This window comes from Prinia subflava, chromosome 15 (genome assembly GCF_021018805.1).
Source record: "Prinia subflava isolate CZ2003 ecotype Zambia chromosome 15, Cam_Psub_1.2, whole genome shotgun sequence".
NCBI lineage: Eukaryota > Metazoa > Chordata > Aves > Passeriformes > Cisticolidae > Prinia > Prinia subflava.
Window position 1 is genome coordinate 7,715,097 of NC_086261.1, and position 16,877 is coordinate 7,731,973.

A 16,877-nucleotide genomic window follows, 5' to 3' on the forward strand; every position below is an offset into this window, starting at 1 on the left:
CTGCAAGAGAGGCTTTGCCAGTTCCATGCTCCAAAGGCAGTACCTATCTACTGGGACTGTGGCACCAGTGATCAGCAGGGCCAGTGCACTTGGCTGAGGGGCTGAGAGCTGCAAGGGCTCTGCCAAGGAGGGATTCTCTGCATCTTGGGGAGTTTTCATACCTGCATCCTCTGATCAGACCCACTCAGTGAGAGTCGTGGAGGCAGACAGAGGGACATTGGGGTGTTTGAACTGCATCCTGTACTCCTGAGGGACTTGCTTTATGGCTGTGCAGAATTAGTCTGTGTTTTCTAGGCCACCTTTGAAAAGTGGCTGAAAATTTGATTTCCAGCCTAAAAACTGAGCTCTGTGTTTGGCTCCTTAAAAGACAGGCAAGGACTAGAAATATCCTGCGACCTGAGAGCCCAGCCAAGCTCTGAAAGGCTCAGTGAAGGTGGAGATAGGCTTTGCAGTTTGCTTTTACCACAGCTGAGTCTACTGCTGCTGCCCCAGTTTGTGCACAAGTGCCACACACAGGAGCTTCCCAGATCCTCCCTGCTGCCTGAAGTTGCCAGGGCAGAAAGGCTCCTTTGCCAGGGCTGGTTTGGGAAGGACAGGAGTGGTGGCTCTCAAGACTGGCACCTCTTTAGTGCTGTGTTTTCGTGGCTGTGCTTGGAAAGGGTGGGTGGGCACGAGGCCACCAAGCCCTGAGAGGAGGGATGTCTGTGGTGACGACCACTCTTTCTGCCATGCAGCCCTGAGGAGCGCGGGGCTGTGTGTCAGCCCGATGGAAGCTCTCTGCAGGTCCTCCTGCCCGAGGAGCTGGCAGTGACACATTTCTGACACAAACTGAGAGGAGATGCCAGCGTGAGATCCTGGTCATGTCATCTGGGATCAGGTACCAAACCCAGCCGTGGCTGCAAGCGGGGAAGGAAGCAGCTGCCCCCAGCGATGGTGAACATGATCCAGAGCTAATCCCGAGGCGTCTGCTCCCTGTGGCAAGGTGCTACCCTCGAGGTGCCCCAGCCCCACACCGTAGCTGCTGGCGGGGCTCTGTGGCTCTCTGCAGAGGGGAGCTGTGGATGCCGGAGGGATGCCGGCTGAGGATGTGACGGGTTCGCGCTGGGCTTGCGTTTGATGACGGGTGCCGGCTCCACAGGGTGCAGGCACAAATATCTCAGGGGGATTTGCTTTCCTACAGAGCCTATTGCTCTCACAGGAAGATGGAAAAATTCGGGTCCTAAAGGGATGAACACTGCCTGCACTTTGAAGGCAGACATCCCAGGAACCATAGGGAAAAAAAAAGACACCCACTGATTTTTTTTTTTTTTTTATTTCTCCCTGTTTCTGTCTGCCTATCAGCCTGTCAGCCAGCTAGATGCTAATCCACAGCAGCAGCAGCACAAATAAAGCTAGGCTAGAGGGATGCTAATTTATGCCTGGATTTCATGCTTTGTTTTACTTCCCCACTTTATTGGACAGAGTAGGCTTTGTGAGTGACGTAAAATGTTGCGTGTGCTCTCCCCATGGCAGGTTCATGCACATGCAGCAGGAGAAGTTCATTTCTCTGTAGCCTCTGCAGCCTTGCACATGTCTATCTCTGCCTCCCCTGGATCATTTTGGGAGGGTCATTCCTCGTAAACCCCCATCTGATGAGGACTCCCTCGAAGTTTTGTTGCACTCTACATGAAACCGAGGGATGTGTTTCCAGTCTCATCGTGTCTTCTCTCATGGTGCCAGCATTTATGCATCTAAACTGTAATTTTTTATGCTCTTGCTGGGTAACCAGACTACAGCCTCGGCAATTTGCATGAATAAATGTCATGTAAAATCATCTGCTCGTGGGTAGTGGCCAGCTGAAAAGTTATGTTGTGAGGCAATCTGTTCTGAGTGATCTGTTTAATGAGATGTAGAGATTTACAGCTCTCAATGTCCATGGGGAAGAGCATGTATGGATTTAAGATCACAACCCTGAGGTGACTTTACCTGTGTGGTACAAATAGGTGAAGTGTTCTATTACTTGTTACTTGGGAAACTCTGTGTGTTAAACTGTGCTGTTGGGCAAAAGCCTTTGAAATGCCCTGTCTTGAAATAAAGGGAAATGTAAAGAATGGTCAAAGAGGTGTTAATAACAGAGGGTCTTGCAGGGTTTCTTGCACGGGATCCCCACTGGGACCCTACGAGTATTGGAAAGGAAGGATCAGCCACCAGAGGCAGGGAATGGATGTTTGGGGGTTTGCTGGGGTTTTCAGTTCCCATTAGAGACAAAGGAGATACCCAAATACCATTGAGTCTCTGTGCTTGCCAGGCTGGTACTGACTGTTCCCTGCAGCCAGAGCTCCATGAGCAAAGCTGCAAATCACTGGGGAAGGAGAGAACAGGCAAGACAGAGCTGAAGGGGGCTTTGAAATGGCCACACTGGCAGGGATCTATGAATTCCCTTGCTTTTTTGCTCAGTTTTCTCACAACTCCTGCTGGCCTCGGCAGAGCAAGCTGAGGGGAAGAGCTCAGAGGTCGGTCTTGTAGCAAGGTCTGCCCTCAGCTTCACCAGGTTAAATCCTAAGTGAGGATTTAATTGCATTCAGTAAAAGCCCAAATTTACAGCATGGAAATGAGAGCAGAATCACGAGTGTCCTTGTTTCCTTTTACCATCAAATAGATTTTCTCAGCCTTGAGTTCTGCAAGCTGATCTCTGTAGGGTTTTATTTCATTCGCTGTCTTCATTGCCCTATTAAAACAACAGCTCTGTCCCCAAGTCCCTGCGTGTCACTGTGTGTCGAGTGCTTATCTCTGTGTATTGGGGCACAGGAATGTGGCAGTAAAACTGCTCACAACCACTTGTTTGGATAAAAAGCACAGATTTGCTTACTTGGCAGTAGTTTCCCTTTCTTAAGCAGAAATGTTTGCACAGGTGACTTTTGTTTTTGTCACAGTGGTTGTGAGAAAGAAATTTTTTGCTTCATGTACATTCTTGGGTTTCTCTGTGACATTTTGCCCAGCCTTGTTTAGTAGTGTCCAGGAATTTCCTAGCTTTCCTCTTATGGAAAGCACACAAAGGTCTAGGGGGTGGATCTGACTGCAGGAGCAGTATCAGAGGAGCAGAGCTACCCCTGCCCACCAAGGCAGGGCTCACGTGGGTTTACATCACAGCTTTTCTCTTCTCTGACTAAGCTAAAGGACAGAAATAGTTTTGTACTCCTAAGGTGCACCTGTTTGTGTAGGAGGATGTGGGATTGTGGCATTTGTCTTTGCAGCTTTCACTGGGCTCCTCCACCAGGCTTTCTTTAGGCTGATACCTGCTCAGATTGGGGGGAACCTCTGAGCAACATTGCACCTTGCATTGCACAGGTCCTCGTGTGCAAACACCGTAGGCGTGCGGAGGTATCTGGCTTTGTGCGGGTCTCAGACCCAGCCTCTTTGAGGTCTCTTTGTTTTGTCTCCCTCTGGGTATCTTGTGTGGATGTATTTGCATATATGGAAAACGTTGTCATCATCCTCTCCCCCTCCCCAGCTCCCGTTCCCTTTGCTCTGCTGGCTCTTGGGCATTTCCAGCTGAACGGAGCCTGCCAAGGCCAGCCAAGCGCGGTGGGGCTGGGGGCGAACACCCCCCATCTGCACCTTCGCTATTTCCTTCCCCAGGCGTGCCTGGGGGCTGGTCAGGGCATTGGGGCATTTGTCCCTGTTTTTTTTATTTTCCTGGTATTTAATAACTAGCAATAGGCAGACAGCAGGGTCCTGCAGGGAGCCTGGTCCATCCTCTGAGCCCCCAGCTCCAACACCCTGCTGCTCCCCCCCTTTCTTCTCGTGCTGTAGCGTGTCTGGCAGCAGCACCAAAGAGAGCAGTCCAAACCGTGCTGCGAGGCTGCTCACTTGCTCTAAATCCACGAGGCCAGGTTTAAGCACTTTTTGTTCCAGCCTGAAAAAGCCTTGGAGTGGTTGTACCAATAAATCTCTTGCTCCTCCATGAAGATGTCCTTCCCAGGACATTTTAAGTCCCTAATCCTCTCCAAGGCATCTCTGGCTCTATCTTCTCTTCTCTAACCTGTACCTGCCCCCCTGCTGCCAAAGACTTGAATGCTTTGAGGCTTCATCCCTTCAGCCTGCCTGCTCTCTGTGCACCTCTTTGCAGCCCTGCTCCCACTCCACTGTCCTGACATCCTGCTGCCCACTTCGAGCTGGGGACAAGCTGGGCCATTGGAACGGCTGGGGGCGGAAGAAGGGGGTGGAGGAGAGACAGGGCAGCTGCGAGGCTTGTGTTAGTAAACACTTCCTTGGGTTCACATTTTAATTCCTTACCCCCCTTCCACATCTTCTCCCCCATCCTTTCCCTTTTCTATATGCTCACACAATGAGACCATTGTCAAGGGGTGATTTGAATGAGGGGTCTCCGGGCATGTTCCCAGCATTGTCAAACAGAGTGGGAAAAAAACCACAACTCCAGCCTAGTCAGGAGGACCAGACCAGACTGAGACAGATGCCTAAATTAGTGACAAAGCCTTTTGAATGTCCCCCCTAGACAAGGGTTGCCTTGTGCATGCGTGCGTGTGTGTGTGCATGCTCGTGGGTGTGTATTTGTGGCTGGGTGGCAGCTTGCATGTCTCCCCATGTTAATTAGTTTTGCATGCATGTCTGATAAGGTGCCAATGAATATATTTGTACTCCTTCCATTGGTGAAAGCTGTCTCGGCGGCGGGGGAGATGCGGGGTGGTGGGGGTGTGCTCAGTGCAGCCTGGCAGCCTGGGGTAATTGAGCTGTGCGGGGCTGGGAGAAGGGGCGAGGGTTGCATTGCCACAGCTCAGCTTCCCAGCAATGGGATCTGCTGCTTTCGTTGCAAATCATGGAGAGTTTAAAAGAGAACTGAGGCTTTTTTTGGTTCACTGGGTCTTTCTCTTCATCTTGGCTGATTGTCTGGCTGAGGGTCTGTAGGCTCTTTCTTCTCCTCTGCCCTGTGTGTCTTTCTCTCAAGTCCCTTAAAAGGTGTTTATTTCCAATGGATTTGTATCCATCTTTGTATACACACATACACATGCAATCACTCACACAAAGCCCCAGTAACAAAACCTCCGCCTCTTTCCCCAGAAAGGGAGTCAAATCTGCTACCAGTTACAAAATATGGGAGGGAAGTGAAGCGTGTGGGTGCCAGGGGTGGAGCAGTGGAAACAGACAAATGGAAATGCAGAACAGGAGTTGGAGAGACAGAGATAACGTGCTCTATAAAGGATTTATCAACATTTGCTCAGGATAGAGTTATTAATTACCAATGCAGAGAAAAGTCTTTCTACATCCCCAGCGTATGGACCAGCACATAATGTCATTCCTAGACTGCTGTTATCATTCATCCATCCATCCATCTGCATTCTGTAGGTTCACACAAGAATTCATTGCTTGTGTAGGGATGTAAACATCAGTTCACATCTAATTAATTTCCTGTCTAAATTAATTTTGCATCCTTTCTCTTAAATCAACAAGACTTAAGAGCCCACGTAGATTTCTTGAGCAGAATAGGAAGAAACTCTTGAATGGGCCAAGATGTCTTTTCTCCCTGTGGTCCCGTCTGAGCAGCTGCTAGGTGCTGAAAGAACAGGGATTCACATGGCACAAGGCTGCTCTGAAGCAGAGGTCAGTTTGGGAAGTTTACTGGAGCACGGCTTGCCTCCTGTGCAGCTTGATAGCACCCAGCTTCATGTTGGTTCCAGTTTGCTCTTCCTTCTCTTCTATGCTTGGGTTCTGGTGCAGTGAAGGAATGAAGAGTAGGAGCTGATAGACAATGGAGCAGGGGCTGGCCCTGCGTGGAGCCTGGCTGGGAGATGCTTGGTCCAAGCAGCAGAGGATGGGGTGGCTGGGGAGGAAGGGTCATGAACAAGGTGAGGTGGCTGTTGGCATCAGCAGGGTTTGGGTTGAGTAGGGCTGATGCCTCTTCCCCCACTGACTTTGCAGCTGCACTGGGCTTTCCTCTGCTACTGGGAGGGAAGCTGGGAAGTGACATGGAGAGATGGTGGTAGCCAGGGAACAACAAAGCCACCTGCTTGGAGGAGAGCTGGCAAGTCCCTGGTGAAGCAGAGTGGGCTGCGGGAGGAGCAGCTCTCCTTTGTGCTCAGGGAAATCCAGGAAGACAGGCAGGGCCAGGCTACACCTCCTCATCGACCTGCACGGGACATCTGTGAGGGCCAGCCCAAAATCCTCACTGCCGCTCTAGCAGTAGGTACAGTTGTCAGTAATGTGCAGGAAAAAAGGGATTCCCATGAAATGCAGGTCTTCCAGTTGGAGAACAAAGGCAATTTCATGTGACTTATCAGCGGTGCCTAATTGCACAGGGTGAATAATGAGCAGCTGGAGAGGCAGCACTGCGGTCCCTCCGGCGGGCTGCAGCCGGTGGCCGCGGCTGGAAACCCCGAGCGAGTGCCAGCAGAAGGTGGGCATCCTCAGAGAGGTGCAGCCCCAGCACTCTGAGCCCATTTCAGAGCTGTTTGGGCTCCTCCATTGCAAAGCAATTGTGTTAATCCCACAAGGATGTAAGAGGGGAACTTGCTGTTGGAACAAGTAGCTCGCAGTTGCTCAGACCTTTCATTTACACAGAGGGTGGATGTGTCATCCATGTCTGACCCAGATGTAAGGTGGTCTTTCATCACAAAGAAGAACCAGGCACCTGCTTCCTGCAAAGAGCTTGCAGTCCCTCCCTGTCCTGTGTCTCATCTCTGAGCAGTGGCTGTGCTAAGGACCCCTTCCAGCTGACCTCCCACCCCTGTGCCCTCCTCTCCTGTTTGCACATCCCTATCTCTTCTTAATTCTGCTCCCAAATTCTGGGCAGGGCTGTGGAAACCGCTTTGTCAGAGCTCCTCGCCAGGTTGATCAGAGCAGGGCTTTTTTCCCTTTCCCATTGGGATGACTATTCCCACACAAGCAAAGCCTCTTAATGAATCCGTGGCAGCAAAGTAGGTAACGTGCTCACCCTGCCAAGGCTGCTTGGCACAGCTGGAGTCACGTAATCAGGCTATGCTGCAACCCGGGGACAGAGTGGGAAGAGTTAAACTGAGGACAGTGCAGGGACAACTAATCCCCAACAGGAAGAGCAGCAGAAACCTCCCTGTCCTTCATCATCCTCCCCCTCCATTCATGCACTTTTCCTCCCTCTCCACCACATCCTATTCCTCTCCCACATCCTCCCTTCACTTATTTCTTCTTCCGTCTTTCTCACCCTCCTCTTCTCCGTTGCTTTCTCACTCCTCCCCCCTGGTTTCCCTTCAGCCCTCCCTGTCACCAGCCCAGTCTCCTCTCACATGCTCTGTCATGTCTCCAGAGCTGGTTTTCGAGTGGGACCAAGGGACTGTGTATTTGGGCTGTGGTGGAGGTCACAGCTATATGGGGATTGTTTAAAAGAGATTTGCCCACATCCCAGCCCATGTGACCAGCCTCAGCTGCAGGTCTCTCTTTCTTAATCTGGAGATAAGCGTGATTATCCGAGGAAGGGCTGTTTGGAGCTTTGTAACTGTGACAGGGGAGCTTTCAAGTCGCACTTTGCTGGCAGAGCAGCGTTTAAAGCCGGGGAATCAGATTCCAAGCGTGGCTTTGCATCTCTTTTCTGCTGGGAGCATGGTGCAGGGCTGGCAGTGGGGATGGGAGCTTTATTAGGACTTTGCTTATGATGCGGAAAAGGAGTTAGGGGAGGGAAAAGGGGGGAAGAGGGAGGTGAAAAAATCCCAATTCGCCGTTTCCCCATCAGTGGTGGCATAGGAGAGATTGGCACTGATTCAAGGGGACAGGCCAGCCTGAACCCTGGTGCAGAGCAATGAGGTCCATCAAACCTGGGGTCTGGCTTGTTTTTAGCCTGGGGTTGTGTCTCCTTGTTCTGCTCTACCCCGCCTCGCTCTGTTGAATCCTTCACACAAGAGGTCTCTGGGGCCCTGTTTGGAAATGAAATGCTGTTTTAGCAGCTCCCATGGCACAGCTTCCCTGGGAGAGATGGCAGGGCCAGCTTTGCTGCCCGATAAACACATCGGCCCCAGTGCTCAAGCCAGCCAACTCCCTGTCCTTGTCCAGAGGAATATTTGCTGGAGATGAGCCCTTGTGGGGCATGTCTGCAGCCAAGGTGGAAGTGCAGGGACATACAGCAGTTGTGTAGCTCAGTGTTGTATCAGTGTCTTGTATTGCTGGAGGTTAAAATCTTTAACACCTCATACAAGTGACATGGGTCCCAAAAGATTTCTTTGGCCGGGACAGGCATCAAAATAGGGTTTAGTGGAAATGTTCAGCTCTGGAGCAGGTGCTGCTCTGCTTCTATTTGTAGACTAGAAACTCAGAGCAGAGACTCGTAACAGCGCTTCTTTTGATGGAGATGGGTCAAGGAGAAAGAAACCTGGAGGCAAGCCAAGGGCGGGAATCTGGGGCGAGGTTGAATCAGGACGCAGTGCCAGCGCTTTGGACCGTCACTTGGGCAGGACTCACTGTTCTTGCTGTATCCTCCCTGGAAACGGTTCAGCTTCCAGCACAGCAGCTGAGGCCAGCCTGATCCAAAGGACACCCTGAATCCCATCTGCTCTCCCCACACCACCCATTCCTAGTGGGAATTTGCAGTGAGTACACCAAGCAGCTCCTTTGCCCGGGTTTGTTCATGGAGGGGCAGTTTCTTGCCTGTGTCAGAATACCAAGGGATAGAGTACATCCCTCTTCTTCCTCTCCCATGAAGGCACATTTCATTTTTGCATCATGCTGTCACAAGGGCCAGCCAGCCAGCCTTAAAGCAGCCCAGGACAAGGTCCTGTGCCTGAAGATTGAAATGTGTCTCTGCAGGGCAGGTAGCTCAATGTACCTCCAGTAGTTGAAAAAGGGAAGCAAATGCATCATTTTGAGAGCAAGCTCTGAAACGTCTCCCACGTTGCCTGCCTGTCTCTAGAGCCCCACACAGCTGCTCTGTGGGTGGAAGCTCTGTTTTTCGTGTGCCCCCGTGAACTTTATTTTTTGCTATTTTTCTTTGTATGCTGCTTAGATGAATCCTCTTCAGTGCCTACAGCTTATTCCAGGGCTTTGCTGAGGATCTGGCCAACACACTTACTCCAGGGCATGGTTCTTGAAGAAACTAGATGGGTACAGCCTCTTTTTAGTCTAGTGACTGTAAGACCAAAGAGCCCAAAGCCCAACCTGCAGCCGTGCTGTGCAGATAATGCCTGTGCCCCATTGGAGAACAAGAGCTCCCCTTGAAATCCCACAGCCTGGATCTGGCAGCGGGAACGTGGGCACGAGCGTGTAGGTGTTGGCATGTGCAGGCAGGAACACGTGCATGCCAGGGCAAGCGTGCCCATCTCTGCAGGCACAGGCCCACGCCTGTCTCTGTACCAGCCCCTCTTGTGCACTGGCCTCGCATGAATCTGCCCCACACCTGCCTGAAATGAGGGTTTAGGGACATAGGGCTGATGGGAAATTAACCAGTGGTAAAGGGAGGGAAGCACAGTAGATGGGTTTAATGGAGAGATCCATTTGGGATGCAGCAAGGGGAGGTTTCCTGATGGAACAAACAGGAGAAGGAGCTAGAAAAGGGAGCAGTGTGGTAGATATGGATGTGAGATAAAAGGCTGTGACAGGGCCAAGAGAGATGAGAGGTGGGAGCCAGGACCAGTTTGTGTTCCTGGGTGTTGAGCAATGCTGAGGACAGTGAAGGAAAAATGCTGGCTGCTCTGAAAAAACCCACTGAATAGGGAGATAGGAATGGCATGGAGGGGACAAAGCAGGAGTCACAGAGCAACAAGCACGAAGCACGGGGGTGGATGGCTTTCCCTGCTGGGTGAAATGGGCTGGAGAAGGGGGCTTGCACCCAGCGAGGATGTGCAAAAGTGGTCATGGCCCATGACAGGGAGCCAGCAGAGTGCCACAAGTTTGGGGCACAGAGAGGCTTTGGGAAAAAGAAGCTGTCACAAAGTGACAAAGTGGGTGGTTTCCCCAAAGGTGGCCAGTGTTTCCAAGACAGGGAAAAGTAGCTCTACACCTGGGTAAGGAAGAGCAGAGTCATTTCTCCAAACACCACGTTAGGCCAGATGCTGGAGTTTGAGCACAAGCTGGGCAGTAACACAAGCCTAGACTGGAATGCCTGCACAGCATCCCTGAGCCATACTGGGCCTGCAGCTCACCCTGCAGCACCAGGACTCTGCAGGGTCCAAAGGGAAGGGAAGAGCTCTGGCAGTTGAATTCGGATTCTCCTTTCACTCACTCAAACATCCACCCTCACTGCACAGGCAGCTGAGACCCAAGGGCAGTTTGGGCCCCTGCTATGGTTGCTGTTGATCAGAGAGCCTTTTCTTACAATGCCTTGGCACCTCCTTACATGAGTCTGGTTTTTGTGATTGAAGACAATCAAAACTCTTGTCCAAAAGACCATAATGTTTGCTTGCAACCTCATTGCTATAGTAACAGAAATCCTCAGGACACCTCTGAAGTGGGTCACCACGGACCCCATTTTTCTGTGTCTCCCAGTGCAGCACAACTCCAGAAACAGAATGCACCCACACAATCCAGCTAGGCATCACCCTGGCACAGCCCAGACCCTCTCAGGCCAGGCTGGAGAAGCTGTCCTGCAGTGACAGCACCCAAGGGTACAAAGGGCTGTCCTGCACCTGGTCACAGGAAACTTCTGTTCCTCATGCAGCCCCAGTGCCAGCTAATGGTGTTCCCCAAGTCAGGGCTCCCTTCCAGCCTCCTGTCTCCCCATCCCCCACCTCCTTGCTGCCTCCCTCCCCCCTTTCTCCCAGCGCCTCTCCTCCTGCTTTGCATAATTTTCCATTTTCAGTGTCCCCTTTTCTTTTTCTCCTCTCCATATGGTGCGTCCCCCTCTCTGCCTGGCGCAGGAGCCATCCTTAACAAGCTCAGCAAAGCCCTCTCTCAGGGACTGCACATGAAAGATGCTCTGTAAAAACAGAGGCTGGGATGGAGCTCCCCCTTTTTTGCCCCTTGATTTATATGGGGCTGGGATGTGGGAACGTTTCTGGGTCGCATTTTAGAGCCGCCGGGTGCTTGTGCCTGTTCTCTCCAGCCATTCAGTGCAGACCCCTAAGGCCAGCTCGTCCCCAGCCTTTGATCTGCAATGCAGAAAGAGCATCCAGGGCAAGTTTGTGCCTCTCATGCAGCCCTTGCCCTCATTTTGGCTGGCAGGGAGGGATGCCCTGTCCCACCACACCGGGGAGAGGCCATGCCCTTTCCTCGCAGTGTCCGGTGGCCTTTTCCAGCTGGCTGCTTTGGCTCCTTCCTGGCACCTTCAGACTCACGAGGTCCAAGGCAGTGGGTCATAGTGAAGCAGCAGGTTGTGGGATTTGTGATACTCAGCAACTCTGCATGTCTAACCCACCCCTGCTCCTCTCCAGCTCCACTGCAGATACCGGCCAGTGAGCACCCAGGGGTGCGTGGAGGGTGCTGGGGCTGAGCAAAGGGTGCTGAGGCTGGCAATGCCTGCCCAGCATTTGATGGGTTAAGCCAGTCTCTAGCTAATTTCTCCCAGCGGCTCCCCTCCTCCTCCTCGTACTTCTGTATGCAGCAGGCAGGGCCTCAGCGCAGGTTCCTGCACTGAGCTGTTGCCAGGGGAGTAGTTAGGCGAGTCTGAGCTATGTGGGGAAAAGGCCCGGGCTGTCAAAGTGTCTGAGATGAACCATAGCCCAGTCCCCCTGCAGCTGGGCCCAAGCATGCATCAGCCCTTGTTTGGAGCCTGGGAATGGCAAAGCCCAGGGAGGTTCAAGGGCAAACTTGCTATTCATTAGTCAGGGGTCCTTGACGTTCCCACTCTCTGTCTCCCTTCTTCTTCTTCTTCTTCTCTTTTCTGTCCCTCTTTTGACAGATTCCTGGGTGCTTTTGGGGAAAACTCCCCTCCTCCTCCTCGCCCCAGCAAAAGCCCTCCACATAAACTTCCCCAGCAGACAAGGCAGGAGGACAATAACGTCAGGGCCGCGATGCAAACGAGAGCCAGCGGAGCAGCCGCATCCCCCGGGTGTCCTTTCTCCCCGGCCCTTCCCGCGCTGCTGCGGGAGGCGCGGCCGACGCATTCATTTCGCTCATCTTGCCCATCGTCGATGTTTTATTATCTTGATGCTTGCAGGAAATTGTAACTTGAGATAAGGAAAATGTCAGGCGTCTTCTCCTCTCTCCTGTAGCCCAAAGCAGCGAGAAGTTGCTCCGTAGGAAATGTAAATGCTTGGCCCAGGTGCAGAGGATGAGCACGAGATGGAGGGAGCCTCGAGAGGCCGCACGAGCATCTCCGTGAGGAGATAAAACTCGCGGCATAGGCGTAACACGGAGCCTCCCTCCCGCCCTGCTGAACAGAATATTTCATAGCTCTTAGAAGCCGAAGCTCCCTTGTAATTATCCAAAGCAAACAGCACGTGTTATTAGTTTAAAATGATTTTTTTTCCCCCTCCCCGGGCCCCTGGAGCAGAATGGAGGTGTAATTGTGCTAAGGAGTTAGCAGGGGAGAGCACAGCTTTTGGTCACATTCAAGTTGGAGGGCTTGAGCCAGGGAGGCTGGTATGAAAGGCTGGTATTTGCATAAGCAGCGTGCATCCCTACAAAAAAGAAAGATATCAGGGGCTTGCAAAATTCAATCAAGGCTGGGAGGGAAGAAAAAAAAAAAAAGGGGGGGGGGTGGAAGGGAGGGGGGGAAAAATTGACAGTGAAAAAGGTTTTTCTAAGTAACACCCTGTCGAGATTAAATTGTCCAGAAAGTTTCTCCGTGTGAGCCGGTGAAGCGGAGGCTGGGCTGAGGGCAGGGGAGGAGCGGGGTCCCTCCTTCCTGGCCTCAATAGGGGACAGGAATCTGATTAGGCAGAGCGTTCTGCATCCATTTACCATTATTTGAGGGGTTTTTTTTTTTCGCTTCCCACCGCCCAGAATTGCTGTGGCAGGGCAGTTTATCAGCATATAAACCTCAGTGCTGGTTTTGTAAGGGCACAGGGAGGCACAGGAGCAAGTGTTGGGGCAGAGGCTGAGCTATAATTTCAATTATTTATTCAGTTACAAAAAAAAAAAAAAAGCTGGACTGTAAATCCACACACAGAGGAATGTTTTCCCTGTGCAGGGCCTTGGGGAGGGGAGGCAGTGTTGGGGCTGAAACTGGGTCCTGGTGGAGTGCTATTTTTGCAGGCACCCTCAGTGCAAGGCTGAACTCTGCCCAGAAAGTGCATGCAGGAGATTTGAGTTTTCCTGAAGCTTGTATCTAACAAATTGGGTTGGCCCAGCCCCTCCTGCCCTCAGTTCCTGAGTGCCAGAAGTTTCAAGTCCACCAGGCAGGCAGTGGGTGATTTCCAGGCTGGGTTGATGTCTGGTACTAACAAGCATCCTCTCTATCCAGACTATGGAGGAGTTTCTCTGTAGGCCAAAGCAAACTCAGCCTGTCCCTGCAGAGGCCAGCAGCTCTCCCTGCCCAGGAGACTTTACCTGCCAGACAAAGTTCCCCTGGTGAGAACAAGGGTTCAGCCACCTCCTCCTCTCCTGGGCTTGTGAAAGCACCCACCATCATTCAGATCTCATCTGCCCTCACCTCAAGATCCTTGCCAGGCTTGGGGGAACATTCAGGATGACTCTCACATAGGATAAAGAAGTGCTGAGCCTTGGCATTTTGCAGCCTTAGTCTCCCTAAACACACACAGCATTTCTGTCCTCAGCACCCAGAGACAGACACAGCCCATGGTCCTTCCCCAAACACAAACACATGAGGTGGGTTTGCCCTCTGCCTCTCTTAAGTTTTCGGCTTGCTTCAAAGTTGCAGAAGGGAAGGGATTTTCCTTGGATTTCCATCAAGTGCTTTATGAATATTGCAATAAAGGGGTTACAGAAGATCTATTTTTAAGAGACAGAAAAAATACCCATGAAAATTGCAGCCTGGACCCCAGAGTGTAGAGTATTTGCACAGTTCAAAGAGTTACGGTGGTTCATCCAGTCACAGCCTGGGAACGTCGCGGTGCGACCTACAGCAGATCACATGCCCGCTACTCCCAGGGCGGCTCATTAGAGAGCCACACAGAAGATTTATCTCTTAAAATGGGCTTGCAAATATTTTATAAAATTTGCAATATTTTATAAAATTACAATTTGGTGCAATAAAAAGAATAAATTAGCCAGCTGATGGTTCCTTTTACAAGTGTACTCAAGGATTTGTTATATTAGTCTTTACTCCTTCCAATGTAAGAGTTTATGGGCAGAGCAAAGGGAAGATAGGAAAAGGATGGGACTGGTTTGGGGGCTAGGGAATACACACTCAACATGGATAAAGTATAAAGGAAATAGATGAAAAAAATCAGGAAAAAGGGAGGAGAACGTGCTGCAAGGTGCAAAATGTGTGAGGCAAAGCACAGGAGGCATGGGGAAAGCCGAGAAGGGGACTTTGGCTGAGCGTCACAGCTTCGGCTCCAGCTCGGTGGCTTGGTATCACTTTCTCCAGTCAGGCAAGGGCGCCGAGGGCAGGGAAAGTTAACACGAAGATTAAAACATCAGAGGGCTGTGCCTTTAGTGGCTCTGACATGCAGAGTAATCCCATGCCCCAAAGCCTAGGAAGGAAGGACAGGCGGTGAGCCCTCCCCTGGCTGGCAGTGTGCGGGGCAGGAAGAGGTAGGGGACTGAGGAGGGTGCAGGGGAAGCTTGGCATCTTGGGGACTACAGTTTTCCTGGTAAGGAAGAGGGTAAGGTGGTCCAGAGCCATGAGAGATGTGTGGTGAGGAGGGAGAGAGGATTGGAGTTCTGCTCCATCAGAGACAAGTTTATCTGTTCTCAGCCAAGCACTACTGGACCATTTCTCTGACAGAGATCATAACCACTTCCTTTTTTTTTGCTTTCCTTCCTAGATCCCCAGGAGTGGACAAGGGACTTTTGAAGCCTGAGAGTTCCTTCTTGCAGTTGGTTGGCACCTGCCCAGACTTGCCATCTGACTTCTCCGAGTTTCTCCAGGAGGGTCCCAGCCTGCTTCTCCATTGGCCCCAGAAAGACGACAGCTTTGTCTCGTGAACACAGTGGATTTCTGCATCACTTTGAATTAAAGCGGTGCAGCCATGGGGAGGGAGCCAGGGCAACACAGGGAGCCAAGGGATCATCCCACATCGCTCCTGTATGTTGGCTACAATGCCCTCAATACCCCAGAGCAGGGCCAAAATGCTTAGGCAGACACCTGAGCCAGTCACTGTCCCACCTGGTGAAATACCAGGTGTGTGAAGTTTGGAACGAGCTTTTAGCTCCCGGCTTTGCTCATGGAGCAGAGCTCGGCCCTTGCTACTCTTGATCTCTGGGTCTGTGGAGCTGTGGGAGTGCACCCTTCCCACAGGCACTGTGCTTGGAGCCCAGAGGACCATGAGCCTGTCCAGGCCAGGCTGCCCTGCTGCTGTTGTACTGCACCCTCTGTGTTCCTGTAAGAGAAATGTACTGCCTGTAATTCCCTCCCATTCAATCCCTCCCCCACCCCATGCACTGTTGAAAATAAACTCTCCCTTTTGCAAAAGTGAGCGTGTGGTTTGGTGCAGTCTCGAGATGGAGGAGGCAGTGGGCACAAAATAAACCCAGGCAAATCGACAGGGAAGCGGGAGCCAAGCAGCCGGGCTGCGCCGTGCCCCGCATCAGGCACATTTCCCTGAAAGCCCGAGCGAATCCCTCGCCGCTCAATGATCTTTATTTGGTCTGAACCCAGTCTGGGAAGTAACCGCTAAACCCAATGCAAACAGACCCCCGTGAAAGAATATAATGAATATGTCTCTCAAATGATTTGGAGCCCTTCTGCCTGCAGAGCAGGGTTCCCCATTGTGCCCCGCTCCCGGCGTGCTCGGGGCAGGCTGCGCGAGGTGGCCGCTTTCCCAGCTGAAATCCGAAAAAAGCAAACAATGGGTCAAGGCCGGCATTGTGCGAGCCCAGGCAGGCAGAAGGAGCGCAGCCCGGCATGGCCAAGTTCAAGGCTGGGCAGGGGGCCGGGCGCGGGGATGCTAATGGGGGCTGCGCGGGGGCTGCGGAGCAGGGGGGCGGGGGGGTCTGCGTGGTCTTACCCTGTGCAGCCCTGAGCACCCAAAAACCACCTTACAGAGAGGCAATGCTTGCCAAGTGCAGCAAAGGGTGCTGGGGGCACTGGTGGGACTGGGAGGAATTTGGGATGCTGGGGGGCTGATGGCGCTTGGGGGGCTAGTATTGCTGCGAGGGATTAACGTGAGTTGGAGGAGAACTGATGCTGCTGGGAGCAGAGTGGTGCTATGAAGGTGTTACAGGGGGAACTGGAGTTGCTCATGGATATTACTGGGGGAGCTGGTGCTGTAGGGGGGCTGCAAGCAGAGATGATGGCAGAGTGCAGGGCCCTGCCAGTGCAGTGGGCGTCCTGGGGGCGATCCGGGCTTGAGAGCCCCGCAGAGGACACAGCCTCTTCGGGTCTGCCTGGCGCTCCAGGCCCGAGCAGAAGCCCCCCCCACCCCCTCATCTCCCCGCCGCTCCCCCCTCCCCGGATGAAGTGTGCGGAGACAGGCGGAGCGGCCCGTGGAAAAACACCATGGAGGGCCTGCACAAAGGGGGTTTTATTCAAATTTGTTTAGAGTTTAGCGGATTTGCATGAAAAATGTGTGAGAAAAGCCGGCTCCAATGACCTCATCCCCAGCTGCCATTAATGTTCAATTAAGTGCTGAATAGTAGCAAAGGGGGGACCGGCCGGGACGTGCAGAGAATCCAGGCTCGGGCGCAGACTGTGAGAACCGAGCGGCCCCCCCGACCGTCTGGCCCCGGCCAGCCCCGACGGGGTCCCCGCGCCGCCGCCCCGCTCTGCACCGGGATGTGCGCTGAGCCCGTCGGGTCTCAGCCCGTCTGGGCTATTCCCCGGATCAGCCGCATTCTGAAGCAGAGTGCCCCCCTGCCGCGTCGAAGGTGGGTGTTTGGAGGGGGTAATGTCCTCTGTGAGTTGCCGGGGCTGTTGT

At 52.6% G+C, this 16,877-nt stretch overlaps 1 long non-coding RNA gene across 1 annotated transcript in view; it reads left to right on the top strand.

Moving 5' to 3' along the window:
• The window catches only part of LOC134558716 (uncharacterized), a 28,957-nt gene extending 13,546 nt beyond the window's left edge, over positions 1-15,411 (top strand). The window contains exon 3 of the long non-coding RNA XR_010082400.1: positions 14,787-15,411. This is a non-coding gene — a long non-coding RNA (uncharacterized LOC134558716). The remainder of the gene's footprint in view (positions 1-14,786) is intronic.
• Positions 15,412-16,877: the final 1,466 nt, after the last annotated feature.